General features: G+C 35.3%; 2 long non-coding RNA genes and 1 pseudogene across 3 annotated transcripts; 2 read left to right on the forward strand and 1 right to left on the reverse strand.

The window, feature by feature from the left end:
• Positions 1-8,878: 8,878 nt before the first annotated feature.
• LOC147544780 (uncharacterized) lies at positions 8,879-10,872 on the forward strand. The gene is made up of 3 exons (XR_015224015.1): positions 8,879-9,022; positions 9,133-9,273; positions 10,460-10,872. It is a non-coding gene; the product is annotated as an uncharacterized LOC147544780 (long non-coding RNA).
• Positions 10,873-11,249: 377 nt separating this feature from the next.
• LOC147544781 (uncharacterized) lies at positions 11,250-12,604 on the reverse strand. The gene is made up of 2 exons (XR_015224016.1): positions 12,157-12,604; positions 11,250-11,721 (listed from the first exon to the last, which is right to left on the reverse strand). It is a non-coding gene; the product is annotated as an uncharacterized LOC147544781 (long non-coding RNA).
• A 289-nt stretch (positions 12,605-12,893) lies between these two features.
• LOC147544782 (large ribosomal subunit protein P2B pseudogene) lies at positions 12,894-13,524 on the forward strand (annotated as a pseudogene). The gene has a single exon (XR_015223639.1). The product of XR_015223639.1 is annotated as a large ribosomal subunit protein P2B pseudogene (transcript).
• The last annotated feature ends 1,237 nt before the right edge of the window (positions 13,525-14,761 follow it).

A 14,761-nucleotide genomic window follows, 5' to 3' on the forward strand; every position in this document is an offset into this window, starting at 1 on the left:
AGTGTTTCCAAAATTGTTTCCATGGAAAAGTTTGTGCATTTGTAGATAGTACCGGTGGTTCCTTTATTACTTTATAGTAAGACTTTGTTGTAAATTTTCCATGACCAACTGGTTTCCAAATCAACTTGTCTGATGTCTCACTGTCTTCCAAATCAACTTTGTTGTAAATTCGATAGTAGCTGAAGTATCATTACCAATTTTCCAAAGAACATTTGATGCCATTATAGATCTGGTGGATAGAATAGCTCTCCAGAATGGTGTTGATTTTTGAGACGGATTGACACTCCCAAGATTAGAATTTCAAATGTATTTGGCCTTTAAAACTTGGACCCATGTGGAGGAGGAGTTTGTTATGAGTCTCCAAGTCAATTTAGCCAGTAAAGACTCATTAATTTCCTCCAAAGATCGAATACCCAGTCCACCGTTATTTTTAGGACTGCATAATATATCCCATCGAATGAAATGTAATTTTTTGCATCGTTTGCATGACCCCACCAAAAATTGCGCTCGAGTTGTTCCAGCTGGATGATAACCTGTTTAGGCAACTTTTGGAAACTAAAGGGGTAAGTACAATACGAACTTAACACAAACTTGATTAAAACTGTTTTACCTGCTTGAGTAATCAATTTATCCTTCCATCCCGATAAAGAAGTAGAATACTTATCAATTAACCACTTATGACTGTGTATACGATTATCATACCTGATCGGACATGAGGGGGCATTAAGGATAGAGGTGAATTTGAATTTAACATCCGAAGGGACTCTGGAGCCGAAGAACAGAGAAGAATTATCATAATTAACTTTCTGCCCTGAAAAGTTTGCGTATTCTGTCATCAAGTCTGTAATGCCCTTTAAATTTTGAGTCGTAGCGTTGCCGAAAAAGATCAAATCGTTAGCAAAAAGTAGATGAGATATGTTACGATCGGTCGGATTGATCTTATAACCTATGTATCTCCCTTGTTATTCATAATGATTAATAAGGAGTGAGAAAAACTGTGAGGCTAGGATAAAAAGGTAAAGAGATAAGTGACAACCTTTCTATAAGCCTCCAGAGGCTCTCAAGTCTCCGACTAGATTACCATTAGCCTGGAGTTTGAATCTAGCAGTCCTGACACAAGAAAGCATAAGACTTAACACATGACCACTAAACCCCGTTGCCTTACGAACCATTTCCAAGAACCTGCAGTCCACCCTATCATAAGCCTTGATCCACTTTTAAGGCAAAAGCTCCTTTTTTGGCCTTAGACTTTTGCATAGTGTGGAGTAGTTCTTGGGTAATTATAATGTTGTCCAAAATGGCAAAATTTGGCGGCCAGGCACGAAAGCGTTCTGATTCCAAGTAATGCAATCCTCAAGGTAAGGGCGGATTCGACTGACCAGAATTTTAGTGATGAATTTATACAACATATTACAGAGAGAAATCGGTCTGAATTCTGAAGTGGTACTCAGATTCCCGACTTTCAGAATAAGAGCAATAATATTGAGGTCGGGAAGGGTCAATTGAACCTGAAATGAAGGCTTGTCTGATGTTATTTGTCTGTTCCTCTCCCATTGTATCCCAATGGTTCTGGTAAGAGACACAAGATAGACCATCCGGTCCCAGGCTTTTAAGTGCTCTCATCTCCATGACAACTGCTCTTATCTCCTCGAAGGAAGGAATTCTTGAGATGTCGCTTAAGGCCTTTGCCAATAGTACCTTCAACCCATCTAAGATGGTTGCCGATGGATTAATCACTGGTTCCGCTGAGAATAAATTCTGGAGAAAAGAAACCAGGTCATTAGAAATCGTGTCTTCTTTAATAGAAGCTACCTTTGTTTGTAATGTTAGATGTTAATTTTATTTTTTTGACGTCTATGGGACATAGCCACGTGAAACGCCTTACTATTGTGATCTCCATTGTGAGTCCACTTAGACTTGCTACATTGTTCAGCTTTGGCCCGTTGGATATCTTCTAGGTAGATAATCTGTTCTTGGATGTTACTTACGATATTTAAGACCATATCGTTAGCGTTCAAGGTTTGTATGTCTTGCAAATGTTTGCGAAGAATAGCACGTCTATGACGGAAGATGCCAAATGCATGTTTACTCTAGTGGCATAAGACTATTTAACTGAAATAATTTTATCATAGAAAGAGTCAGAGGTAGTGTCCCAAGACTCTTTAAAAGTGTCATTGTAGTCCTTATGTTTAGTCCAAAATGCCTCATATTTAGAAACAGTGTGAATGATGTGACCCTGGACTTGAAATGTCAATAAAATGGGAGCATGGTCACTATTATACCGGGGTAAATGAAAACCCCCAGCCTCTGGAAATTCCTGTAACCAAGAAGTAGTACATAAGACTCTGCCAAGTCTTTCTCTAGTTAGGTGGTGAATGGATTTATTGTTGGTCCTAGTGTAAGTTGGACCATTGAAATCCAAAAGTTGGTTTTTTTGTTTTATCTAGCAAATATTTTGTTGAACCTTAAATTGCTAAATACAACTAAGTTTTAACTCTGCAAAATAATTACTAGATACAACTTTTTCTTTTGTTAAATTATTAAAGAAAAATAAAATTTGTTTTATTGGTGTTATCTAGCAAATATTATATTGAGAATCTAAAAAGAAAAACATTACTCTAATCTCAAAAAAAGAAAATCATCACTCAAAATAAAAACCCGAAAAATAATAAATATAAAATAGATAGATTTTAAAAAAAAAAGATTATTGATTTGACTCTAATACAATCTATTTTATAATGTTTTTTGAAAACGATTACTAACTTGATTCTAACACACTCCATTTTAAAATTTCTTTTTATAAAGGATTACTCATTTGAGTCTAATACACTTTATTTTAGAATTTTTTTTCTTTAAAGGAATCACTGATTTGACTATAACACAATCTATTTTTTTTCTATATATATAAGAAAATCATTGAAGAAATTTGTTGGATTATACACAACTATGCGGAAGGTACATTATGTATGTTTTTTACTCTTAAAAAACATGCATTCTCTTTATATGTGAAGAAAAAAATACATAATTGAACTCAAAAAAATAAGCTATTAATTAAAGAGTGAAGATAGACATTAGAAATATGTTATGGAATTTTAGTCACATATGTTAGAGAAAGAGTATTCCGTATTGTGAGTTGAGCTCAGATATACAGTTAAAAATATATGCCTCAATATGTGTGTGTACAAACTCACCCAATTGGCCTTAATTTTGCATTTGAAGAATTTCAAGTCATACTAACGTACATATATTTTGTTGAAATACTAAAAAATAATGAATATGTTCCGATTGAAAGTCTAGAAAGCACCGAGGATGAAATTTGCACAGACTATGGCGTTGCTCATTATATTATTAGTATTGATATGACACAAGAATTTATAACTAATCAGACTAGTCTCCTTCATCCATTTATCCTTAAAAATTAATTTAGAGCATCATGATTTGCTTTGTTATATTTTTTTTTTCTAAACAATTTTATTGTCATATTACATTGTTCTTTACTAATTAGTTTTGAATTGTTGCACACAGGAATTCGACACTCATGAAGAAGTTATTAATTGGTGTCGCCACGTTGGATTGAAATGAGAACTACAATCGTAATTTGCAAATCATCTCAAAAACCAAATATTAAGGGGTCGATGGTTGAGCTTAGATGTGAAAGAGGGGTCTTTACAGATGTACAAATACGAATAGTGATATGCATTTGCAACCTGATAAACAAAATAAAACATTCAGAGAAACTAGTACGAGGAAATGTGACTGTCCTTTTGTCACGACCTTTTTGTCCCGGCATAATATGCTCAAAACACACTGGCCGATAGTGTGGAATATCAAATCCTAACGTGTCGTGCGGCGCTATACATTCCCTCCTAATACATAGCCAGCCTTCCCGAACCTATTCGGAGCATCGCGACTATCAAGTCATCTTGGTTCCCAACCAATAATGCGGCATGACACATCGTGTCCCAACATACGAGCATAGCTCGAGCCGTCCCGTATAACGCTTTCCTTGAGTCATAGACTCTCGCCCACTATAACGGATACCAACATATGTGCGGAGCACACCAAGCTGAATATGCGGATCTTGCCATCTAGTCTCAAGCATCCGGCACCTATCGTCTCGTGCTACGGAAGTTAAGGAGCACTTGTAATGCTGAAAATAAATGGTTAATAAAGGTTATTTGCGGACATCATAACCATATGATACATGTCATTGGTAGGGCATCCTTACCCAGGTGGACTAAAAGATAATGAGAAAGAATTGGTACATTTACTGTCATTAAGCGGGTCAAACAAGAATATACTTACTCAATTAAAGAAAAAAGATCGACATAATTGTTCTTCAATAAAGACCGTTTACAACTGCAAGTTAAAGAATATACCAATCGAGAGGGGACAAATGTTGAAGATGCAATTACTTTTCAAGTATCTAACAGACAATAATTAAACTTCATGGTACACCCGCAATGAAAGGTTCGATGAGATAACCGATATTTTTTGGCGCATCCTCAATTTATACGGTTAGCACTGTCTTTTTCGTCTGTTGTTTTCATAGACTGTACTTATAAGACCAATCGATGGTCAGTGCTTCTTTTTCATGTAGTTTGTATGACCTCCACATGTTTAACTTTCACTATTGCTTTCGGGGTTTATAAATGACGAAATGACGGAAAAGTTATATTTGGGCACTTAATCATTTGAAGACTTCGTATTCTCCCAAGAATTTGCCATTTGTATTTCTATTAGATCCAGAGTAAGCCTTAATAAATGATATTGATTTTGTCTTTCCTAATGCTAGAAGAAGGATGCTTTGCAGTTGACACGTTGAAGGAAATGTAGATTCAAAATTCAGGAGTACCATTAAGGATAAAGAGAATGGAACTATTAAAGAAATAAGAAGTGATTTTGAATGTTTGTGAAGGAGTGATACAATAGTTGAATACGAAGTTGCTATCTTTATCTTTAAAACAAAATGGACGACAAAATATCCCAATTCAGTATTATACATAAAAGAAGAAGTGTTGGTTTGTTGAGAATATTTGTTTATGCTTGGACTAATGACATCAAGCATTACGGAAACAGAACAACTAATCATGTTGAAAGTTAATACAATATACTGAAGAAATTCTTGAAAACTGCAACTGGTGATTTCTTAACTTGCTCGAAGCATGTATGCAAAAACCCAATATTCAACAAAAACTAATGAGTAAAGTGTCCCAATATGCATTAGATAAGATTGCCAAAGAACTATAAGTGATAGAAAAGTCTGGGTTCGAGTTTATTGCCTGCATTTGCATCCTTCGCAACACAAATGCTTACTTTGTGCAAATGAGTTAGCCAAGTATGTAGCTGAGAAATGCCCAATCCCGCTCAAAGTTATTGATGAGCAGTGGCGAAAATTGAGTATGATTGATATTGATTTCGAAAATGATGAATTCAATCTTGCTCACATATATGGACAGATCACCCTAAGATGAACAAACTCATTTGTGGAGCTACATGCTGCAATCATGAATTGATTGATTGAAATAGTAGAACCAAACAAAACTTCACTAGAAGAACCATCACAACCAGTTGCAGTAAAGGGTGAAACAGGATACCAACAACTGAAGCACAAAAAGCAGCTGCAAAATCGACCAAACAGGAACCATTACACTTTGAGTATGGTTATGCAAAGGACAAAAGGAAAAAAGTCAGAAGAATAGAGAAACAAACAACAAGGAAATAAAGAAGCAAAGCATATCGAGAACAAAAAAGATATCATTGTACCTGACTTGAATGATGTTCCTCCACTGGAAATGAAGAACAATGTCGTAATAAGCTAAACCTAACCAAGGAGAAACAAAATAATGAAAACTCGAATTACAAGATATATCTAATGAATGGGTGTTAAACAATTTATTCTATGAAATCGATGTAAAGGTTAATGAAACATGTCAGTGAAAGGTTAAAGGATGCTAGAGGTGGCGGTCATTGTAGATATAAGTGTTGTGCAGAACATTTAGGTTTGGATTACGAATATGGATGAATTGTTGTTCGTAAAAAAATGATTGAAATACTTAGGGAAGATGAAGATTTATTCAATGACCATTTGGGTGGTGATCAATATAGATATATTGAAAGAATACTGGATCATTACGAAGAATATTGTGACAATTGTCATTGGTTCACATTACCTGATATCAGTTGTTTATTTTCTATTGCTTTCAATTGTGTTTTATGAGTACTCTCAGATAAATAAAATCTAACTTATCTACGGCTAAGAGGGGGCGCCCCAGTATAACCAAAAATTATTGCACTTGCCATATCTAAGAAGGCAAATCTCTTTATCAAAGTAATATTGAAAGAAAATGCTTCAGTTCCACGATAATATATAGGTTGAACTCGATATTGTCAACCTTGTGCACTCGAATGGGGTTGTTGGGTTCTACCTCGAATTACTACATGAGATGTTTTGATTGGAATATATTATTTTTGGTTATTTGTTTTTTTATTAAAGGTTATTTGTTAAAATTCGGTTAACTTTTAGCTTAATGTTCGATTAAATTTTATTTATGAACAATTAATTATGGTAATAAAAATTTGAAGGTTTAGCAATTTAGGACAATATTTGATTAGTTTTATTTAGTTATTTTTGTCCAAATATTTTTTTTTAAGAAAAATAAAGTTGTGTAACATGGAGGAGAAATTCGATTATACTTGGTTTTTGTTTGGGTCCACGGGTTTTAGGCCCAAAATAAAATTCAAAAAGAGATTAAGGTCCAATCTACTCAGAAAATAGGATTTTAGTCATTTTCTTTTTTAGGGAAACATTGTTGATACATAATGTGTTATGTATGACACATATAAAAAAATGAAATAAAGTATGAAACATTAACAATAAATAACACGTTATTTATGAAACAAGACAAGAATTAATAAACAGAAAAACACTGTAACTTTGACACCTTGACATACTTTAACTATACTAAATGTATTTTCTTGTAGCATATACATAATTGATACTAAATAACGTGTATATTGCGAAACAGATAGTAAATTTGAAATCAATTGAAGAAATCTCAGAAAAAAAAAGAAAGAGAATTTTGGAGATTGGTTTTCAAAAGTGAGTTTTTTCTTATATAAAAGGTTATAATGGGTATTATGATTAAATAGAAATAATAGAGATTAGTTTTTTGAGTTTTTCTATAGAGATGAGTCAATTTGCACTAAATATCCATTATAATTATTGTTTTGGCTTAAAATCCTATATTAATATTAGGGTGGACTAAATGTGTATTTAGGTGTAGATTGTTCGACTAGGAACCCAAAAATTATTTTTGTTTTTGGTGTTGGTTAGCAATTTATGGCACTATTTTAATTAGTTTCATTTAGTTATTTTTGTCCTATAATTGTCTAAAGCATCTCCAATGCAACACTCAGTCTTAGAAACACTGTGTGCCACCTTGGATTTTAGAATTTTTTTAGAGTGTCCTCTTGAGATATCTCTAATTGTCCAACTCATCAATATTTGAATTGCAACCAATAGAAATCAAGTCTTTTAAAATTTAAAAATAACTAATTATTTATTTATAAAAATAACAATGTCACATAAGTAAATAAAGTAAGTTTAGAGTTTTGCAATGGAAACATGAAAGAATTAAGGATTCCTATTTTCGTCACCTAGGAGTGAGAATCTCAACTGGAACTTGACGCATATGACAAAATTTTTTTTTGAGTTTTGCATTAGAGATACTCTTAGTCAAATTAGAGTTACGTACAATAGCACCCACAATAAACATGGAAAGTCGGGTGACCTGTTTGGGGAGAGCGCGTAGAGTAATATTATGGCCTCGTATAAAAGCAGTAGGTTAAAATTTCGTCATATTAGATTGATACAAATGTGTCTGCTCTAGTGCACATGATATACCCTAGTATATATATAATTTAGGTATTATTTAAATAGTATAAATTATATGAATAAGAAAAATGGCCAGCGCTTTGGGGAAAGCAAAATAGTTTCCGGGGTGTGAAGATTTGGTCAAAAATTGGTCAATTTTGTTTGACAATTTTATTTAGGGGGAAAGCAAAATAGCTTCTCCACCTCAGCTCTCTCTCTCCATCTCATCTTCTCTCTCCCCACCACTCTCTCTGCTCCGACAAGGTCGCCGGCCGGAAAATTTTCCGGCCGGCGACCATTAAAAAAAAAATCACTCTCTCTATAAAAAAAAAATTTTTTCTTTTTTTTTTTTGCTTCTTCTCTCTCTCTAGATTTCTAGAACAAATCTAGAGAGAGAGAGAGGATCTATTGAAGGTCCCGAACAGGACCTTCAACAGATCCGTTGAAGGTTCGTTCGGGACCTTCATCAGATCCGATGAAGGTCCCGATCAGGACCTTCAATAGATCCTCTCTCTCTCTAGATTTGTTCTAGAGAGAGAGAGAAGAAGAATAAAAAAAAAAGTTTTTTTAGAGAGAGAGAGGAGGGGGAGAGAGTGAAAATATTTTTTTTTTTAATGGTCGCCGGCCGGAAAATTTTTCCGACCGCTTCCGGCCGGCGACTTTGTCGGAGAAGAGAGAGAGGTGAGGTGGAGAGAGAGTGAGGTGAGGTGGAGTGTTTTTTTTTATTTCCCCTTAAAATTTATTTCCCCGAAAAATTTTCAAAATTCTACATATTCCCTTTAAAATTTCACACCCCAGAAACTATTTAGCTTTCCCCAAAGCGCTGGCCAAGAAAAAGGAAGGGAATCATGAGATTATATATTAAAAAATGATGCTATGCCCGGCTGAATCCCGGCCTGAATCCCGGCTGGGTGAGTTGGCAGTCCAACCGGGCATAGCATCATGACGTGTTTTGTGTTTCTGGTCATTTGAATTTAAATTCATTTTTGATCCCTCGAATTTAGGTCTATTGAAAATCAGTCCTTTTAGTCAACCTGTACTTTAGTCGACCAGTTGAGAGAAAACTAGGGCAAAAATCGAACATAAGACAGAACGAAGAAATTTGAGAGCAAAAAGCTAGGGTTCTTCCCTCTTTCATCGGACTAGGTAAGATTCAAATCTCTTCTTCTATCTTTATCTATCTCTCTTACCTCTTTTTCTTTGCTAACTCTATACAAATTTGGTATTCTGTCTCTCTCTCTCTCTCCAAACCGAAGCTTCATCCTAGGGACGATTTCAAGCTCGGTGTTGGCATCAAACCACTTCCTAACAGCATCTTGGTTTGAAGGTACTCTGTTGTACCCTCAAATCGATTTCAACTCGGTTTCAACTCGATTTGCATCATCCTTCATCAGGTGGTAAGCTTCGACATCCCATCCCCTTCTTCACTCGATTCCAGCCATCATTACTTCATCGGTTAAGGTTAAAATCATCTTAAATTGATTATAGTTGGTGATTTTCATTTACTATCTTAAATTGTTGCTCAACTTTGGCATATCCTTGGATATACTGTATTAGGAACCACTTGTTACCCAAGCTACAATATTTCATCCCTGAGTACAAGATGAGAGGTTTTCGAAAACACGTTTGCCTCTACCAAACACCATCTTTGGGTTGAAATTTGGTGAGACGTGATTAAGAGTATGGCTTGGTAATACCATACCATAGCTATGCTTGAAAATTTTAGTACATGAGTTCTGAAATTTGATGTGATTTGAACATTAGTTTAGATTGATTTGAGACAAATTTTAGTATTCACTCATTATTTGATTACAAGTCGATTTTAACTCTAGGCTTAGTTGCTCATGTTGAGAAGTGAAACTCTGTTCTTGATCATACATCTGTAGAGAGATTCAAGTCCTTCTTTAAGATCATGGATGCTCATTTCGAGTGTCTCTAATGACTTTTGAGCATGTTTAATATCTTTGGCTTTCAATGCCATGTCTACCTTCTCAATTTCGCTCATCTCCTCGTAGCATGCTACTCGTTTGTTGCCGATCAATTTGGAGATCAATGATTTGTTGTTTTCCTTTGATCCAGATAGAAAGTATAAAATAGACTCAAAAATAGCAACGGTGGTTGCTTCGACTTCATTTTTATCTTGCATCTGTTTTAAGATCAGTCGTACACTTACGGATGACCTTAATCATCTTCTTTCTTGAGGTTGTGTATTCATTTCCAAGACTGAGATCTCCTCGTCTACGGATAGAAGATTGAAGATGTTGTGCGATGAAATTGGTGGAATTTGCCCTAATTATTGTGAAATAGGTTTGATATATAGTACAAGTGCCTGAAAATGTTGAAATCGTTATACGATTTACCCTAGTTTTGGTGAAATAGTTGTGAAATAGGATGTAACTTGTCTCTAGTTGGGTCATTTGGCTAAAATTGGCATTAAATTTGGTGCAATTGTTCTGTAATTGGTCTGAAATAGGTTTAATTTAGTTTGAAATCTTATTCTTCATTTTTCAATCAATTCTATTCTTGTTTGACGAGTTAAGATCAAATTTCTGACTAAACTTTGTAACTCTTCATCCGTTTCAGATAAAGAAATCCAGAGATGCGTTGGCAAACCATGGAAGAGAGATATTTAGTGTTGGATCAACCAAAGGTTTAGAAGAACATGTGTTATTCATGGCTGAAGCGAAGGATACTTCGAATTTGCTTTCTAGAGCTAAAAACAATGAAATCATAAAGGATTTAGTGCTAAGTGATGTGTTCGGTATGAATTATGAGAAGATCAAACCTGGAGTTTAGCTTAATCATGACTAATTCTTAAGAAATGGGGTTTATCTTTCAGAGGTTGTGTATGAAATATGAGAAAATCACAACAATTATTTTGAGATGAATATGAAGAAAGGTGTTACTGTATGGTTTAATATGTTTGTAATATGTTTGTAAGATGTTTGATTTCTTTACCCTGAGAGATTTCAAATATGCAGTCTGTTTATTGATTATGAATTGTTTTTTTCTTTTGTTGAAAGTGATGATTATGAGTTTAAAGATATAGTTTTGAATGTTTCAAACTCAAGAAAAATTAGAAATTTGGTAGGTTAATGAAACCATCCAAATAACCTAAGATGGTAGATACTATATCAGATCAGTTACACTGAAAATCAAATGACAAATAGTTTCAAAATTCATAATAAGTGATTACATTGGTCCAAACTTGAACAAAATCAACAAAATTCATAATAAGCGTTTACATCAGTTACGCTTCAAAATCTCTCACTCAACAGAATAAAAATCCTATGGATTGCAGATGCAAAAATTTTGCTATGCTTTTGGCCGCTCAAATTGGTCCAAAAAGTAGGAAAAGTGGGGCACATTCATCTTGTTCAAGTCGAATTACACTGAACTTACTACTATTAAATTTCCTGCTCACGCTTACCTAAGTCAGGTGGTCACCTTCACAATGTCTAGTTCCAAACTAAAGTATGTTTACATCATACACCAAATTGTAATAACAGTAAAAATACAATGAAGTGATCTTCTACGACTTAAAAGATTCAGAAATCTGGATATCTTTACATAACACATCGTTACTATACTATAAGTATACACATTTGGTTGAATTTGAGCTTCTTTCATTTCAACAAACACCTTCTCTATTTCAATGTCATTGGCCTATTGAGGGTGTTGAGGGGCCAGATGTATCTCTCTCTTGCAATTTTGTCACCAACAAAAGCTCCCTTGTGTGGCTGTGATACTTTAGGTCCAAGAGTCCTTGCGCGCTCTAAGGGTCCGAGTTTTTCTCTAGCCTGATCCTTTAGGTCCAAAGAGTCCGTAATCTCTCATCCCGATTCCTGCAACAGCAAAAGCATTGGACATTATAACATCGTCACGAAAGAGATATAACTTTCTTGTCGAATTCGAATGCACAACAACAAAAAGATTCATTCATAATCCTGCATAATCACAGACTCCAATACTCGTAGAACTCTTTCACTGAAATGCGCTTGAAAAACTCATGAAATTAACTATTTGTTGAGCAATCGTATCTCTCAGATGTTTTATCAAACACCACTATCAACAACACCACAAGCACAATATAGCTGAATCGAAGTATTACCAACATGGATATCAGATTCTACCAGTTTAAAAAACATTTTTGTATGGATTCGTTTACCTTCATCAATTCCATAAAACCGACTGAAACCTAATGGTTTGCTGAGAGAGAGTTAGACAGTGACTACAGAGGTATGACGAAAAAAGAAGAAGAAAGAAAAAGAAAACCAAACCTTAGTAACCTCTCGATCACAACTGATGAAGCCCTAGGTGGTGATTTCCCCTCAAAATCGAGCTTGAAACCCGCAAAAACCCTTATTCGTGAATCCATAGCTGAGAAAAGTGAGAAGAGAAAGTCGATTGTGTTTCTGATTGCTGGGAAATGGGAAATCTGATTTCTATTTGTTTTATGAAATTCGATTGTGTTTCTGATTGTTAGGGTTCTTCGTTCTAATATAAAGAGGCAAGAACCCTAGCTTTTGCTCCTCCGAAATGTTGTTGATGTTTGAAGCTCTGAGATGAAGAACCCTAGCTAGGTTTCCTGACCAAATCGAGTGGGAAGAAAGTTTGGAAAGGGGAAGAACTCGAGCTTCATTTTTTGCGTTAGGTTTCGGTCGATAGCCTCTCTGACAAAAGAATTGGGTTTTTGATAAAAGCCCTCCATTCAAACTACCAAACTTTGAGGGACTATATTATAAACTCAGTAAAAAACGAATTAGTACCTTGACACGTCACCAGCTATGCCCGGTTGGACTGCCAACTCACCCGGCCGGGATTCAGGCCGGGATTCAGCCGGGCATAGCATCATTTTTGTTATATATTTTCATCTAACTCAATACTGACCACTATTAAGTGTTTTAAGAAACAAAAAGACCGACCTAGATAACCCTAGACCTCCTAAATTAGGGTAACTTTTACGTGCCCTCTGTCCCCTTTATAAACCCTAACTTTCTCATAATCTCTCATCATTCTTTTGTCATTGTTCATTGCTCTCTGCCGTTTTAATATTCCAACTACTACTTCTCAAGAGAAAGATGAAGGTTATCGCTGCTTATTTGCTCGCCGTTTTGGGTGGAAACAATGCCCCCACTGCCGAGGATATCAAGTCCATCCTTGGATCAGTTGGAGCTGATGCTGATGATGCTAGAATTGGGTTTCTCCTTTCTGAAGTAAAGGATAAGGATATAGTAGAGATCATTGCATCTGGCCAAGAGAAATTGGCTTCAGTACCTTGTGGTGGTGGTGCCGTTGCAGTTGCTGCCTCTGGTGGTGGTGGTGGTGCTGCAGCACCTGCTGCAGTTGAGCAGAAGAAAGAAGAGAAGGTCGAAGAGAAGGAAGACTCTGATGATGATTTAGTTTCTGGTCTCTTTGACTGAGGAGGTTGCTTATATGAAGTTTTGTTCCGATTAATTAAAGTTTAACTAGTAGATGATGATTTGTTAATCTTTCTTTTTTTTGTTTTTTATTAATGATTTTAGGTTTTATAGCTTTTAGGGTTTAATATTTTTCTTTAGTTAAGAGGATAGTTATATGTTAAAGAAACAGTTTTGTTTGGATTCCAAAATAAAAATACCGACCACTATAATATCTTTTCATCTACATTAACATCAAATTTTCTTAAAATTTCTTCAATTTCTTCTGGACTAATAACAGAGGTTTAGAGAGAAAGGAAACAAAAATAAACTTAAGCAAGGATAAGAAAAGAAAGAATAAGGTGCTGTTTGTTTTTTTATATATGTCTGAATCTGAATTAGCTGAATCTGAATTGTCTTAACTGAATTTGTTGAATCTGAATTTAGCTGAATCTGAACACAAGTTTGATGTTTGTTTTTTGAATCTGAATCATGACATCTGAATTAGGATAATGACGTTTATACCCCTCGTTGGTATTTTTGACCAAATAAATAAAAGAAACCTAAATCCTTGCCTCATCTCTTTCTCTCTCAACAGTCACTCTCTAACCCTAATCCTTCCCTCATCTCCTTCTCTCCTCAACAACCACTCTCTATGAAACCCTAGATATTTCCCTCATCTCTTTCAAATAAAAGAAACCCTAGATCCTTCCTTTATCTCTTTCTTTTTTTCTCTCTCAACAGTCATTCTCTAAAAAACCCTAGATACTTCTCCCATTTCTTTCTCTTTTATCTCTCTCAACAGTCCCTTTCTATATAACTTATGGCAAATTTCCGGCGAGGGTTCAATCACGATGACCCTCGCAACCCAAATCGGTTCGATGCATAGTAAAATGTCTGGATAATGTTTCAGCTATAGATTCCATGAAATCTCTGTAAATTTTTAATTCAATTTATCTAGCTACTTTTCCTTCCAACAAAAATAACTTTGGTGTGGTGGTTATTTGCGGCTTGGTATGGTGTTCCGATCTGGTTGTGTGGTGGTGGTTCTGTTGTATGGTGGTATGTGGTGAATGTGTGTTGGTAGTGTTAACTGTGGTGGTAGTGGTGGTAGTGGTGGTAGTGGTGGTGTTAACTGTGGTGGTGGTGGTGGTGGTGGTGTGTTCCTGGTGGTGGTGGTGGTGGTCTATTCCTGGTGGTGGTGGTGGTGGTCAATTCCTGGTGGTGGTGGTGGTGGTGGTGGTGGTGTGTTCTTGAAGAAGGGAAGATGTCTATGATTGTGTAATTTAAAGTTTATCAGGGGTATATGTTGTCTTTTGTAATTTTTCAGATTTTTGGTTCACTTTTCAGACTTGTTTTAAAGTCTGAAATGTATGGGCCTTTATTCAGCCAATTCAGACCTTGGCCCAATTCAGCCAGAATTTCAGAATTTCTTAAATCCTAAAAACAAACATCTGAAATCTGAAACGGATTCCAATTCAGATTT

Source organism: Eschscholzia californica, unplaced genomic scaffold (assembly GCF_041429995.1).
Source record: "Eschscholzia californica isolate CP2 unplaced genomic scaffold, dmEscCali1.0.p SCAF_4, whole genome shotgun sequence".
NCBI lineage: Eukaryota > Viridiplantae > Streptophyta > Magnoliopsida > Ranunculales > Papaveraceae > Eschscholzia > Eschscholzia californica.